The sequence below is a fragment of the Oncorhynchus gorbuscha genome, linkage group LG02, assembly GCF_021184085.1.
Source record: "Oncorhynchus gorbuscha isolate QuinsamMale2020 ecotype Even-year linkage group LG02, OgorEven_v1.0, whole genome shotgun sequence".
Taxonomy (NCBI): Eukaryota; Metazoa; Chordata; class Actinopteri; order Salmoniformes; family Salmonidae; genus Oncorhynchus; species Oncorhynchus gorbuscha.
In genome coordinates, this window is record NC_060174.1 from 47,821,426 (window position 1) to 47,836,091 (window position 14,666).

Consider the following 14,666-nt stretch of genomic DNA (forward strand, 5'->3'; position numbering starts at 1 on the left):
TCGCAGTTCTGTGTCCTTGTTCCGCCCTGTCGTGTTTTTACCTTCTTCAGATGCTGCGTGTGAGCAGGTGTCAATGTCAGCTACGGCCGGTGCCTTCCTGAAGCGACCTGCAGCCTGTGGTCGCATCTCCAGTCGTTCCTCTCTACTGACGAGTGGATTTCAGTTTTCCTGTTTTTGCATTTACCTAGATAATATCCAGGATTATCACTTTTGTTTAAAACTGGAATAAAGACTCTGTTTCCGTTTAGTCGCTTTTGGGTCCTCATTCACCTGCATAACACCACTGGCTTCCAGTTGAAGCTCGCATCCGCTACAAGACCATGGTGCTTGCCTACGGAGCTGTGAGGGGAACGGCACCTCAGTACCTCCAGGCTCTGATCAGGCCCTACACCCAAATAAGGGCACTGCGTTCATCCACCTCTGGCCTGCTCGCCTCCCTACCACTGAGGAAGTTCAGTTCCCACTCAGCCCAGTCAAAACTGTTCGCTGCTCTGGCTCCCCAATGGTGGAACAAACTCCCTCACGATGCCAGGACAGCGGAGTCAATCACCACCTTCAGGAGACACCTGAAACCCCACCTCTTTAAGGAATACCTAGGATAGGATAAAGTAATCCTTCTCACCCCCCCCCCCCCCTTAAAATATTTAGATGCACTATTGTAAAGTGGCTGTTCCACTGGATGTCATAAGGTGAATGCACCAATTTGTAAGTCACTCTGGATAAGAGTGTCTGCTAAATGACTTAAATGTAAATGTATTACCAAATTCTCTAAAACGACGTTGTAGGCAGCTCATGGTAGAGGAGTTAACATTCAATTCTCTGGCAAGAGTCAGCATGCCAATTGCACATTCCCTCAAAACGTGAGACATCTGTGGCATTGTGTTGTGTGACAAAACTGCACATTTTAGAGTGGCCTTTTATTATCCCCAGCACAAGGTGCACCTGTGTAATAATCATGCTGTTTAATCAGCTTCTTGATATGCCACACCTGTCAGATGGATTATCTTGGCAAAGGATAGATGCTCACTAACAGGGATATAAACACATTTCTGCACAAAATTTGAGAGAAACAAACTTTTTGTGCTTATGGAATATTTCTGGGATCTTTAATTTCAGCTCAATAAACATGGGACCAACACTTGACATGTTGCCTTTATATTTTGGTCAGTGTAGTGGCTGTCTTGCAATGATCAACAATCAACTTCACAGAGCTTGAAGAATTTTGAATAGAATAATGGGCAAAAAAAGGTGTTTCTACAATGTATTGACTCAAGGGTGGAACTACTTATGTAAATTAGATATTTCTGTATTTAATCTTCAATAAATGTGCAAAAAAGTTTAAAAACATTTTCACTTTTTCATTATGGGGTATTTTGTGGAGATGCGTGAGAAACAATGATATATTGAATCCTTTTTGAATTCAGGCTGTAACACAACAAGATGTGGAATAAGTCAAGGGGTATGAATACTTTCTGAAGGCACTGTATAAGGGCTTGTTTTTAATCAAACGAAACTGGAAAACAAGAAATTGCTACAGGAAAATAACTTAAATGATTGTAAATACGAGTGTCACCAGACCATCTTATCTCTCGTTCCATGATGGGCATACAGCCTACATGGTAGGGTTTTTATGCACAGACAAAATAATAACTGGAGCTGGTTAAAATAATGTACAATAGCCCACATACATAGATAAAAAGGGGATGCTCCCAATTTAGGATTAGGATTTAGGATTTATTTCAAAGCGGTCTCATGAACCAAATCCTTTATGATAGATTTGACTACTTGGCGAATGCAGTGGACAGGACAAAACCAAAAAACTGCCTTCATTGAGAGGAGGTATTGCTATGCTTGGTTTTAAATCAACCAAATGAATTTGAATTTGTTACACTTTTTTACACTTCTGTTGTCACCTCAGCACAAGTGAGCTCTTATAAAACAAGTAAATTGCCAATCCTGGCGTTAGGGTTTGAAAACGGAAGAGCGTTGGCTTTAACAGGTCGAAGTTGCAAACAAGCGTGCACTTGACAATTGCGCTGGGTTCACGCCAGCCCCTTGTCTTTATCACTAGTTACCACAGGAATAAAGACATGGCACCTTTATCTGTAGGAGGAACGGTCAGATCTTATGACAGTAACGGCTGGGCCAAAGAAGTGGTTCTTCTGTTTGAACAATTAGTCTGGTGGGAAATGTGAGCAGAAATGTCTGAGCAACCTGCACTTTTGTGAAGTCGGTTGAGAATTGATTTTTACTGTTTTCCCTCATTGACTCTGGCCTGTTTGGAGAGAGAAAGAGAGAACCCTGGAGGCCTGGCTGTCACAAACACAAATATAAGCGGGCTGAGCGGGAAACAGGAAGAAGCAGGAAGAATTTAGACCACAAAGGCAGAAGAGATGAACAGAAGATGACCGCACTGCCACATTTTATGGATTCATTATATGTTACAGTGTTCTTGAAAAAAAGATTTATATTGGAAAAACATCCCAAGCATTAAAAGTACGTCTTGGAGAACATACATCCACTATTGGACGTCAAGATATCACCTCGCCAGTTGCGAGACACTTTATAGAACAAAATAATTAAATGAATGAATTGTGTCGCATCGGGATTGAAAAAGATCCTCCACCATGTAGACGAGGTGATTACGACAATAAATTACTCCACAGAAAAGCCACGTGGATATATACATGTAATTCTGTATCTCCACACGGTTTAAACAAATAATTTGATTTCACCTCCTTCCTTTAAGCCACATTTAGACTGTTATACAAAAACACTGTCCCTATCAGATTTTGCATATCCGTTGTTCTTTACAATTGCTGTTTTGAATTCAAATCAAATTGTACCTACACAATGAAGAAGGCTCTAAAGCTGAAACGTTTGTGTACGCTATCCCTGGTGCAGTGAAAATAATTTAGATAAATTGGAATAATGAAGTAAGCTTTATTTGACATTTCTTTTGAGTCCGAGCCCGTTACACCTGTTTTGTTTGAGGATTTTCCCTTGTCTGACTTTTACCAACATTTCTTCACATGCTAAATCATGCTCACAGAACAGTAGGTCATCTTCACCCTTTAAAATGTGTAAATATCTCATCTAGAATATTAGTTTACAGTCAATTACATGGAAAAAGAAAAATCCTCACACATTTGGCAATGCCTCCAATTCACACATCACAACTCTTAAGAAGGCAGAGAAGACTGCTATGTGGTACTCTTGCCTTGCCTGTCAACAGAAGCATGCATCCTCAGCAAATGTATTACAAATCACGCGGCATGACAATTCAATGATCAAATCTCAGCAGCCTACAGAAGCTCTCCCTATAGGTGAGGATTGAAACATTCATTAACTAATAACTAACCAACATAATAACTCAGCTCTCGGTTAACTGATATGTTTTCAAAACGTGGGAAACCCTGCTGTAACCTTGGGTTTTCTTGACTTAGTCAGCCTTATATTTAGCCCCTCCACCTCTCCCCTCGCTGACGAAGCTTCGTTAGCTCGCTGAAATGTCAACATCAGGCGGCCCGAGTGTAATCGTCCTGGCAGTGGATGTTACGTGGCCCTGTCATACTCATATCAGCAATCAAGCACAATCATGACAGAGCATGTCAAGCAAACATGAGATCTCAGCCACCTCACAACTGCATTGCTCCTTTCAGTGGCAGATAAAGCTACCTCCAACACTATAAAATAAAGTCAAGAAAACTGTCCACTTAGGAAGCAACACTGATTGACAATAAATTCCACATGCTGTTGTGCAAATGGAATAGACAACAGGTGGAAATTATAGACAATTAGCAAGACACCCCCAATAAAGGAGTGGTTCTGCAGGTGGTGACTACAGACCACTTCTCAGTTCCTATGCTTCCTGGCTGATGTTTTGGTCACTTTTGAATGCTGGCGGTGCTTTCACTCTAGTGGTAGCATGAGACGGAGTCTACAACCCACACAAGTGGCTCAGGTAGTGCAGCTCATCCAGGATGGGACATCAATGCGAGCTGTGCCAAGGAGGTTTGCTGTGTCTGTCAGCGTAGTGTCCAGAGCATGGAGGCGCTACCAGGAGACAGGCCAGTACATCAGGAGACGTGGAGGAGGACGTAGGAGGGCAACAACCCAGCAGCAGGACCGCTACCTCCACCTTTGTGCAAGGAGGAGCAGGAGGAGCACTGCCAGAGCCCTGCAAAATGACCTCCAGCAGGCCACAAATGTGCAAGTGTCTGCTCAAATAGTCAGAAACAGACTCCATGAGGGTGGTATGAGGGCCCGACGTCCACAGGTGGGGGTTGTGCTTACAGCCCAACACCGTCCAGGACGTTTGGCATTTGCCAGAGAAGACCAAGATTGGCAAATTCACCACTGGCGCCCTGTGCTCTTTACAGATGAAAGCAGGTTCACACTGAGCACATGTGACAGACGTGACAGTCTGGAGACGCCGTGGAGAACGTTCTGGTGCCTGCAACATCCTCCAGCATGACCGGTTTGGCGGTGGGTCAGTCATGGTGTGGGGTGGCATTTCTTTGGGGGGCTGCACAGCCCTCCATGTGCTCACCAGAGGTAGCCTGACTGCCATTAGGTACCGAGATGAGATCCTCAGACCCCTTGTGACACCATATGCTGGTGCGGTTGGCCCTGGGTTCCTCCTAATGCAAAACAATGCTAGACCTTATGTGGCTGGAGTGTGTCAGCAGTTCCTACAAGAGGAAGGCATTGATGCTATGGACTGGCCCGCCCGTTCCCCAGACCTGAATCCAATTGAGCACATCTTGGACATCATGTCTCGCTCCATCCACCAACACCACGTTGCACCACAGACTGTCCAGGAGTTGGCGGATGCTTTAGTCCAGGTTTGGGAGGAGATCCCTCAGGAGACCATCCGCCACCTCATCAGGAGCATTCCCAGGCATTGTAAGGAGGTCATACAGGCACGTGGAGGCCACACACACTACTGAGCCTCATTTTGACTTGTTTTAAGGACATAACATCAAAGTTGGATCAGCCTGTAGTGTGGTTTTCCACTTTAAATTTGAGTGTCACTCCAAATCCAGACCTCCATGGGTTGATACATTCAATTTCCATTGATAATTTGTGTGTGATTTTGTTGTCAGCACATTCAACTATGTAAAGAAAAAAGTATTTAATTAAAATATTTCATTCATTCAGATCTAGGATGTGTTATTTTAGTGTTCCCTTCATTTTTTTTAGCAGTGTATAAGCACCAAAGCCAGAGGCCCGCTGACAGCTCCAACATCCTATCAGGGCCTCATTCTGCCACTTACATGTGTTCATGTGTAGTTGACAAGATGACTTGTCGGAGGGGTCTAGCTGCCTGCAGGCCTTTAGTTTAAACAGCCTTCCATTTCAGCTGGGCGCTTGAGAGGTAGTCAACAAATCAGTAGTGGGAATCGACTCGTGTCTGTGGCACTGAGCAGCTGTGTGATCTCTTGCATAATAGACAAGGTGTCATTGTTGCAGTGCTGGCAGAGGGCCCAACACATCGCACCTTTATTGGAACAACAACAACAGCAGCTCATTCAAAATGGCTGATAGACAAGACTCCTATATACAGTTTGCCAGCAGCATACCACCCTGCAAACCACTGCTGGCTTGCTTCTGAAGCTCAGCAGGGTTGGTCCTGGTCAGTTCCTGGATGGGAGACCATATGCTGCTGGAAGTGGTGTTGGAGGGCCAGTAGGAGGCACTCTTTCCTCTGGTCTAAATAAAATATCCCAATACCCCAGGGCAGTGATTGGGGACACTACCCTGAGTAGAGTGCTTTCGGGTGGGACGTTAAACGGGTGTCCTGACTCTCTGAGGTCATTAAAGATCCCATGGCACTTAGCATAAGGGTAGAGGTGTTTACCCCGGTGTCCTGGCTAAATTCCCAATCTGGCCCTCAAACCATCACGGTCACCTAATAATCACCAGTTTACAATTGGCTCATTCATCCCTCTCCCCTGTAACTATTCCCCAGGTTGTTGCTGCAAATGAGAATGTGTTCTCAGTCAACTTACCTGGTAAAACAACAGATAAAACCCCCACACAAAAAAAACAGTACATGACTCCTGTTGAACAGAGTAAGGTTACATGGATTCAAGATCTTAACCCTCGAGTCAGCTCAACCAGGACAAACCCAGTTCAAAAGACAGGATAACATTACACACTATGCAAAGTGGGTCTTAACCAGCGAGCAACATGAAATCAGCACATCCAACGTGGGGCCATTGTTGGAGTGAGATACTTTGCTTTCAAATTCATACTGTATGGATGGGGAAATCAAACACAAAACAAAAGTCTACACCAAAAGTATATCATGAAAGACAAGTATGAAGCCATATCAGTAGCTGCAGGCTGTTATTACTCATCCTCACTGAGCCTTCCTGACTGGGGCTCTGGAGTTGGGTGAGGACAGGTGACCTGGACCGGGTTGAATTTTTGCCAGCTCACTGGACCACTCATCGTTCTGCTCACCTGGCAGCTGTGATGCGGGAAGTGCAGGTTGAAGGAGAGGAGAAATGTCACCCACAAGCAGGTGCAATCTAGTGTGCCAAAAACATCAGACAAAAGGCTAGGAGGCAACTCAACTCAACTCTGGAAAGTCTAGCCAGACTCACATCACAGGCCAAAACATGACCTTCCTCTCTCTTTTCTCAGTTGGCTCTCCAAATCCATCATACTTTGTTCTTTAGAAATCAACCAATCCTATAATCAGGTTCTGTAGGTTCTGTAGGTTTACACTACAACATGGTAGTGTCACAATGGTTCAGGCTGTAAAAATAATGTAGCTACAGTTTAGTGGCATCCTTTAATCTCTGAGAAAGAATCAGATAGTGTGAGAGACTCTAAATTCTTGACATAGATAAATGGGCCAAGTCAAACACAGAACTTAGTGCAGTGTTTTCAAATCCACATTTTGTTAGAGCTCATCCATCTGGCAGGACCCCATGCTTCACTAAGATCTGGGCTGGGAGTGGGGCAGTGATTGCTTTAGGGAAAATATTCCTGGAGAACACTGGGATACCTGATTAGCTCAGGAACTCAAATTGTAACTGGAAAACAACCAACCTGCATGAAAAAAAAACATCAAAAACTGTCCCACAGCCTTTCCCTCCCCCAATAACTCCCCACTCAACTCTTCCCTGCTCTGCTGAAGGCTTTGGCTTGATTGGCCTTGACAGGCGATGGTCATATAACTCTGTCCGATTAAAACAATGCTCACTTCAACCTCTCCATTTGGCTTCCGGCTGACTCTGGGCTGCCTGTTTACCATGGAGCAATTGTACGGTAACAGACTCAGATTTTCTACTTGAAAATGTATGCCAAAAGAAACAACACTGAAATCAAAGTTCAACAAACCATACAACTCTATGCACAATGACTAATTTGAACAATTTACAAAAACACATTTACTGGAAGAACTGTGCAGAAGCAAAGGTTGATAACAGAATTTCGGTAAAGTCTCCCTTAATTTTTTTAACGTGACCACGTTTTCTAAAAACTCTTAAATAAGATTCAACGATGTCTGCAGAAAGAGTGGGGTGTCAGCTATGACATGACATCTTGAGAGGGAAAAAAATGGGTGATTGAACTACAGTAAGTGACGTGGATTACCACTCAGTAACGGAATTGTTGTAACGCAATATCATCATGGGTCCCTGATCTGTACTACACAGAAATGCATGGTTGTGGATATGAAGGTAATTCTCTACATGGTGATGTATCCTAAATAGTAAACAAAGGTGGAAATATGCAATATCCTGTGCATATGTGGGTATTATTCGACACACACAAGTGTGTACTGTAGAATAATATGGTTGGTCCGGACCAGACCAAATCTGAAACAATCAGACGTCTATGTTTCACAAGTTTGGACATCACAGTACAGCACAGTACAGCACAGGACAGTAGAGTTCAGAACAGTACAGTAGAGTTCAGTACAGCACAGTACAGCACAGGACAGTAGAGTTCAGAACAGTACAGTATAGTGCAGCACAATACAGTAAAGCATAGTTCAGTACAATACAGTACAGTAGAGTACAGTTCAGTACAGTATAATACAGTACATTGTAGTGTACTCAACCCTAGTGTGCTCTACTGTGTACTGTACTGAACTCTACTCTACTGTACATTAAAGTACAGGAATGTACTGCACTGAACTATACTCTGCTCCAATTTGTTTTACGTTACTGTACTGTACTCTACTGTGCTCTACTGTACTGTACTGTGCTCTCTACACTTTTGAAAGATGTAATGGGAATCTCTGTTGGGACAAATCAAGGCTGGTCTGGAGCGGACCAAAAACGACATCTGTGGACAGTGAAATCAAGGACAGGGCGGACTGACCAAATTTCAACTACTTTTCAACATCCCTGAACATCCTGTGCCGGTCGATGCTCAATGGGTTAGGATGCTGGTTACAGTAAATGGAAAGAGAAGGTGCTCATTGGGAGGTGTCAGTAAGAGCCGGGAGAGGTGACATTAACTGGAGAGAGAGGAGGGAGGGAGGGGTTGTCCAGACTTTTTTCACACTTACTTTGACCACCACAGAACAGAAATAGAAATTAAACAGTTATGGGTTGAACGTAACTAAATGCCAGTGGAAGGGAGGACAATAGCAGGTGACCCAAATGTGGTTTGTGACTACTATGATTTCCCATAGAAGTCAATTGCAGTAATTCCGTTACAGATTTTTCTGAAATTCTGTTACCAATTACGTACCGAATTTTGAGTTTTAATCACTTAATAACTCAGAAACAAAATATATATTTTTTACATGTTACTTCTGTGAACTTTCATTATTCTTCCTCCTCATGAGGGAGAGAAATGTGAAAATATCTTAAAGATACAGTGCATTCGGAAAGCATTCAGACCCCTTAACTTTTTCCAAATTTTGTTACATTAGAGCCGTACTCTAAAATGGATTGTATTACATTTTTTCCCTCATTAATCTACACACAATAGCCCATAATAACGAAGCAAAAACAGGATTTTAGCGATGTTAGCAAATGTATAAAACATAAAAATAGAAATTCTTTATTTACATAAGCATTCAGAACCTTTGCTATGAGACTTGAAATTGAGCTCAAGTGCATCCTGTTTCCATTGATCAACCTTGAGATGTTTTTACAACTTCATTGGAGTCCACCTGTGGTAAATGCAATTGATTGGACATGATTTCGAAAGGCACACACCTGTTTACAGTATAAGGTCCCACAGTTGACAGTGCATGTTGACAGTGCATGAGCAAAAACCAAGCCATGAGGTCGAAAGAATTGTCCATAGGGTCATGGTCTGGGAGGTTACTCTGATAGTGCTCCAGAGTTCCTCTGTGGAGATGGGAGAACCTTCCAGGAAAGACAACCATCTCTGCAGCACTCCACTAATCAGGCCTTTGTGGTAAAGTGGCCATACGGAAGCCACTCCTCAGTAAAAGGCACATGAGAGCCTGCTTGGAGTTTGCCAAAAGGCACCTAAAGGCCTATCGGACCATGAGAAACAAGATTCTCTAGTCTGATTTAACCAAGATTGAACTCTTTGGTCTGAATGGCAAGTGTCACGTCTGGAGGAAACCTGGCACCATCCCTACGTTGAAGCATGGTGGTGGCAGCATCATGCTGTGGGGATGTTTTTCAGTGGCAGGGACTGGGAGACTAGTCAGGATCGAGGCAAAGATGAACGGAGCAAAGTACAGAGAGATCCCTTGATTAAAACCTGCTCCAAAGCACTCAGGACCTCAGAATGTGGCGAAGGTTCACCTTCCAACAGCACAACAACCCTAAGCACACAACCAAGACAACACAGGAGTGGTTTCGGGACAAGTCCTTGAATGTCCTTGTGTGGCCCAAACAGAGCCCGGACTTGAACCCGATCGAATATCTCTGGAGAGACCTGAAAATAGCTGTGCAGTGACGCTCCCCATCCAACCTGACAGAGCTTGAGAGCATCTGCAGAGAAGAATGGGAAAAACTCCCCTAATATAGGTGTGCAAAGATTGTAGCGTCATACCCAAGAAGACTCAAGGCCGTAATAGCTGCCAAAGGTGCTTCAACAAAGTACTGAGTAAAGGGTCTGAATACTTATGTAAATGTAATATATGTTTTTTTTATACATTTGCAAAAAAAATCTAAAAACCTGTTTTTGCTTTTCATTATGGGGTACTTGTGTAGATTGATGAGAGAAAAAAATCAAATTTAGTACTTTTTAGAATAAGGCTGTAACTTAACAAAATGTGGAAAAAAATCACGGGCTCTGAATACTTTCCGAATGCACTGTATGTGGGTTTTTGGTAATGGAATTTAAAGGCACAGGGCAATGTTTCTTAAACTTACACAAGGCAAATAATAATAATAATAATAAGTATTGATATTAGTTGGCAGGGGTCTTTAGTCAAACAAAATTGTGTTTTGCTGTATTTTTTTATTCCTTTTAAGACTTTTTCTGGTAGATGTTTTCTAAGACCCCTTCTCCATATCTTTGACCAGGAATCAAATCATTTGCTTATTCCTTATATTCAGTATAGAAAAAGGTTAAAAATGTATATATGCCTTAATTTCTCCAAAATAGAGACTCTTTAACTTTCATTTGAAACCAGATTTGACATGCCCCTATGAGCTTCACATCTTGGTGCTTATTGGTCCTTTTAGATGGAAATTACCCTATTTTATATTTTTCGAAGAGTATGCAACACCAATAGAAACTATCTACTCTATCGATCGGTATATACATTCCGTCTTAATCTGCCTCCTAATCAGCGATTGGATCATCTCTAACAAATCTAACCAATCAATGTTGGCATTCTGGAAATCGTAGACTCATCATGGAGAAGAAACGTCCGTTTTGCCAGAGCGATGTGGGTGGGTTGCTAAGCATCCTCTTACATGGAAATGACCCATGGAGCTATAAACCTTTTGTCAAGCAGGGAAAGAGTTAATGGCCTGGTGGAGGTGGCTCACCTATGTCTCCTGAATTCTCATTACAGTTAAAGGGGTAGCACACAGGTTGAAGAATGTCACTGGTGGAACCCAGGATCAATAACTTAGGTAAAAATGTATTTTATTTACAAAATGAGTCATTTCAACAAAGCATGGATGTTCATTTGTTTCCTATACAGAACATATACAGGCATAGCAGTCCAAATACCATGCAAACATAAAATCCTGCTTATTTAAAAAAAAAAAAATCCAGTCATCCTGTGGGGGAAGTTGCTAAACAATCGCAATATCTGTTGCATTCGGCCTGAGTCCTGGGATGGAATGTCATCTCAAAGGCATACAATCGCATACTGTTTCCTATGGGCTGGGGAGCGGGACAAAGCAGAGCTGAGGACAAATAATGTGCTTTATCCATTTTGTCTGAGCACATGATCCTCGGCGCACAACCCCGCAGCCTGCGCCCAATACACTCATTACCGAGGGAAATTTACACCATGGAGCTGTGGGATCACCAACGTGTTGTCTTGACTTTTTTTCCAGATATATCAGTTTTAAATGAGATAAGTGAGTTTTTTTTTATATGTAACAACACAGCGGATCCCCATGACAGGCTTTTCTTTATCTTAGGTATCTTCACCACCTCAAAACAGAGGTGTCCAGCACCATCCATAGCCAAACCAGGGGTCTGTCCATGAGTAGTATTCACTGAGTGAACTCTGGTAGAACATTCCTTAAAGGCCCAGTGCAGTCAATGTATTTCCATACTATTAGGTTGAAATAATACAGTGACATTTTAGCCTGTTTTAGGGTGATTGAGTTGTGGCCTTCCATGGTGACATCACCACGGGGTAAATTAGTTAATAGACCAATAACAAAGTGACTTACAAAATAGACAAGATCCTGCAACCTTGGAGAGGTAAATACCTGTCTATTTATGGAACAAAATTGCCCTGATTAACTCCTTAGTCATATCTCAGTTTACACACTCACTTACTGCCTACTCCTGATGATTTGTTTTTCAAATCATATAAGCAAAACATATTTCACTTCATCTGGGAAGCTAAAACAGACAAGATAAATCATGCCTATCTATATAATGAATATGAATTGGGTGGGTTGAGATTATTATTATTACTTGAACCCTAGATGGTTCTCAAGTAGATGACTAAGAAAAGCTCATCCATTGTTTAAAAATGGCCTTTTTGCCTTTGTGCAGATTGCCATGTCTCATTTGCGATTAATTCAAAGTATCTCCCTTTTTCAAACAAGCATGGCAGAGCTGGCTACAATTTCAATTTCATCCCCTTAAAAAGATAGAACAAATATTACAACAAATATTATGGCTGAACTCAAATGTGCTGGTTGATAAAATACCTGTATTTAAGGGAAAGATGTTTGAAAATGGTATTTTGTTTTTAAATGATATTGTAAATTGGAATGGTAGAGATGTCTTTCATGAAGTTATCTGAATTGTACGGGAAGGTCTGCTCAATCCAAGATTGCAACCAATTGATTAAACCATTACCCCAAACATGGAGGAGGCAGGTGGAAGCGGGAGGAAGTAGGGAACTGGTCTGTCTGCCCAATATCAAGGATCAAAGGAATACAAAAAGCATAAATAGGTATACCAGTAAATAAAGTATATCAGTTTCATTTGAGGACTAGGATGTTGACAGCTGTGCCATACAGATTGCAAAATAGTTGGTACAGGGTGTATGAGTTTAAATATAAAACAACGCAAGATTCAAGACTTTGGAGGGCTAGTGGCCTGGCGGTTGGGAGCTTGGGCCGGTGGATGATGGATCGCTGGTTCGGGTCCCCGTTTTTTTTTTACCTTGTGGGAGATCTGTCGACGTGCCCTTGAGCAGGGCGTTGACCCTGGTTCCTTCTGTGTGTCGCTCCGGATGGGAGTCTGTTATATGACTAATGTGATGTAGTTGTTGAGTGGCTTCACTGCAAGTATATTGTATGTTTTAAATATTCAATAATAAAAAAAATACTTCCAAACCACTCTGCCAATAACGGCTAACGTTTAGTTTTCCCCTCCCCACTCTGACCACTCCCAGACAGTCCAAAATTCATGCCTGAGAAATGTCCCTTTGCTAAGAACCTATTTTTGTTTCTTTAATTGAAAACAATCACAGTGAGGTACTTAATTGTTACCCAGAAATAATTTGATATTTGACTTGTTAGAAAAAGGCTCCGTTGAACCTTTAAAGGAGACATAAACAGGGCAGCAATAACCACTTTTCTCTGCTAGAAGTATGAAAATAATATAGAATAACTTGATTATGTGGTGCTAAATCAACACGAAAGAAGTAAAGAAGCGTTATTCCCTCGGATTTGTTAAGTCCTCCTGGGAGTAGTAAGCTCTCTCCTCTCTCCGACATCCAATAGCTGACTAAAGATTACCTCCTGTAGATGACTGACAGAGCCATAGCTGTGTGAGTTGACGTAATAATGATCCAAACCTAAGGTTGGAGGAGGACTACTCCCATTGGTATTAACCACACTCTTTGATCATCAGAATATAATGCCCTGATCTGCTGCTATGGTTATGGGTAATTCCACAGTAACTGAATAAAAAAACACATTTATTTGAAGAACAGTGCAGATGCAACGTTTGGTAAGAGAATGATGGCACAAACAGCACAAAACATAATTGTGTTACTAAACTTTGCATCTGCACTGTTCTTCAAGCAAACACGTTTTTTTCTTTTAAAAGAAGAAGTTTTCAGTGGAAATTATTAAACGGAGTCTTGTGCATAGAGTTGTATCATTTGTTTAACTTTGCAATCATTGGTTTTTGTTTGACATACATGTTTTGTGTGTCTCAGTGTCACTCCGTTTACCATGGAATTGCCCTTAGGTATCATCTTCCTCATTCTATGACTTAGTGCAGGACATGAGCTTATACTGCACGTGCAAACTCTCTTTTGCATACTGTCCGTATGTTGGAAGAATGAGTTTATCTTCATTTGTAATTTCATTCCAAATTGATAATACAAAATCCGAGACAGACCATGGTTTCACCATGCATCAAATTAGTTCTTGATCAATCAAGGGTATCTTCAACAGAATGTAACAGGCAATCTCTGTGATACCAACAGCATTGTGAATTATTTAGGAGGCCAAAGAACCACTGGTGTTTAGGTGAATTCTAGTCAAATTTATGCCACCTGTGCCGCTTCAGATGAGCATGGCAACAGAATACATTGTATCCTGAGTGCAAGTCCCCTCCAACTCTTTGTCCATATTCAAGACACTCAAGCATTTTCTGGTCTATGAATCATCTTTGTTGTTTGATGACAAGCACACACAGCTGGGTGTACTGCAGACATGATATTCAGAAATGACCATATCAATCACAGCAAGAGATATTTAGCTGCTTGTCATGTATTCCATAATGGATAGTCTGCAATTAAACTCTGGTGAGTGGGGCTGCAATATCATTTAACGCAACATAGGCTTCTATAGCATAAGGAAAACAACAAAATTGCATTTCATCAACAGAAGCTCAAACAAATGTACATGGGGAATTGCTTTTGTGTGGATCAAATGTATTTGCTTCTCATAATTCTTACACCTTTAAACATCAAAAAGCAACTGCAACTTAAAGTGGAAATCACTGGTTGAAACAATAACAAAGTGTGCTCCCTGCTTCTGTTTTTGGTAAAACGCTGAGCAATGGGGTTGAAGACATGTAACCACGCTCAAATGCATAGACAGAGCTAT

General features: G+C 41.9%; 1 protein-coding gene across 7 annotated transcripts in view; it reads right to left on the minus strand.

The window, feature by feature from the left end:
* The window catches only part of LOC124003453 (liprin-beta-2-like), a 131,282-nt gene that overhangs the window by 115,822 nt on the left and 794 nt on the right, over window positions 1-14,666 (minus strand). The window lies entirely within an intron of this gene.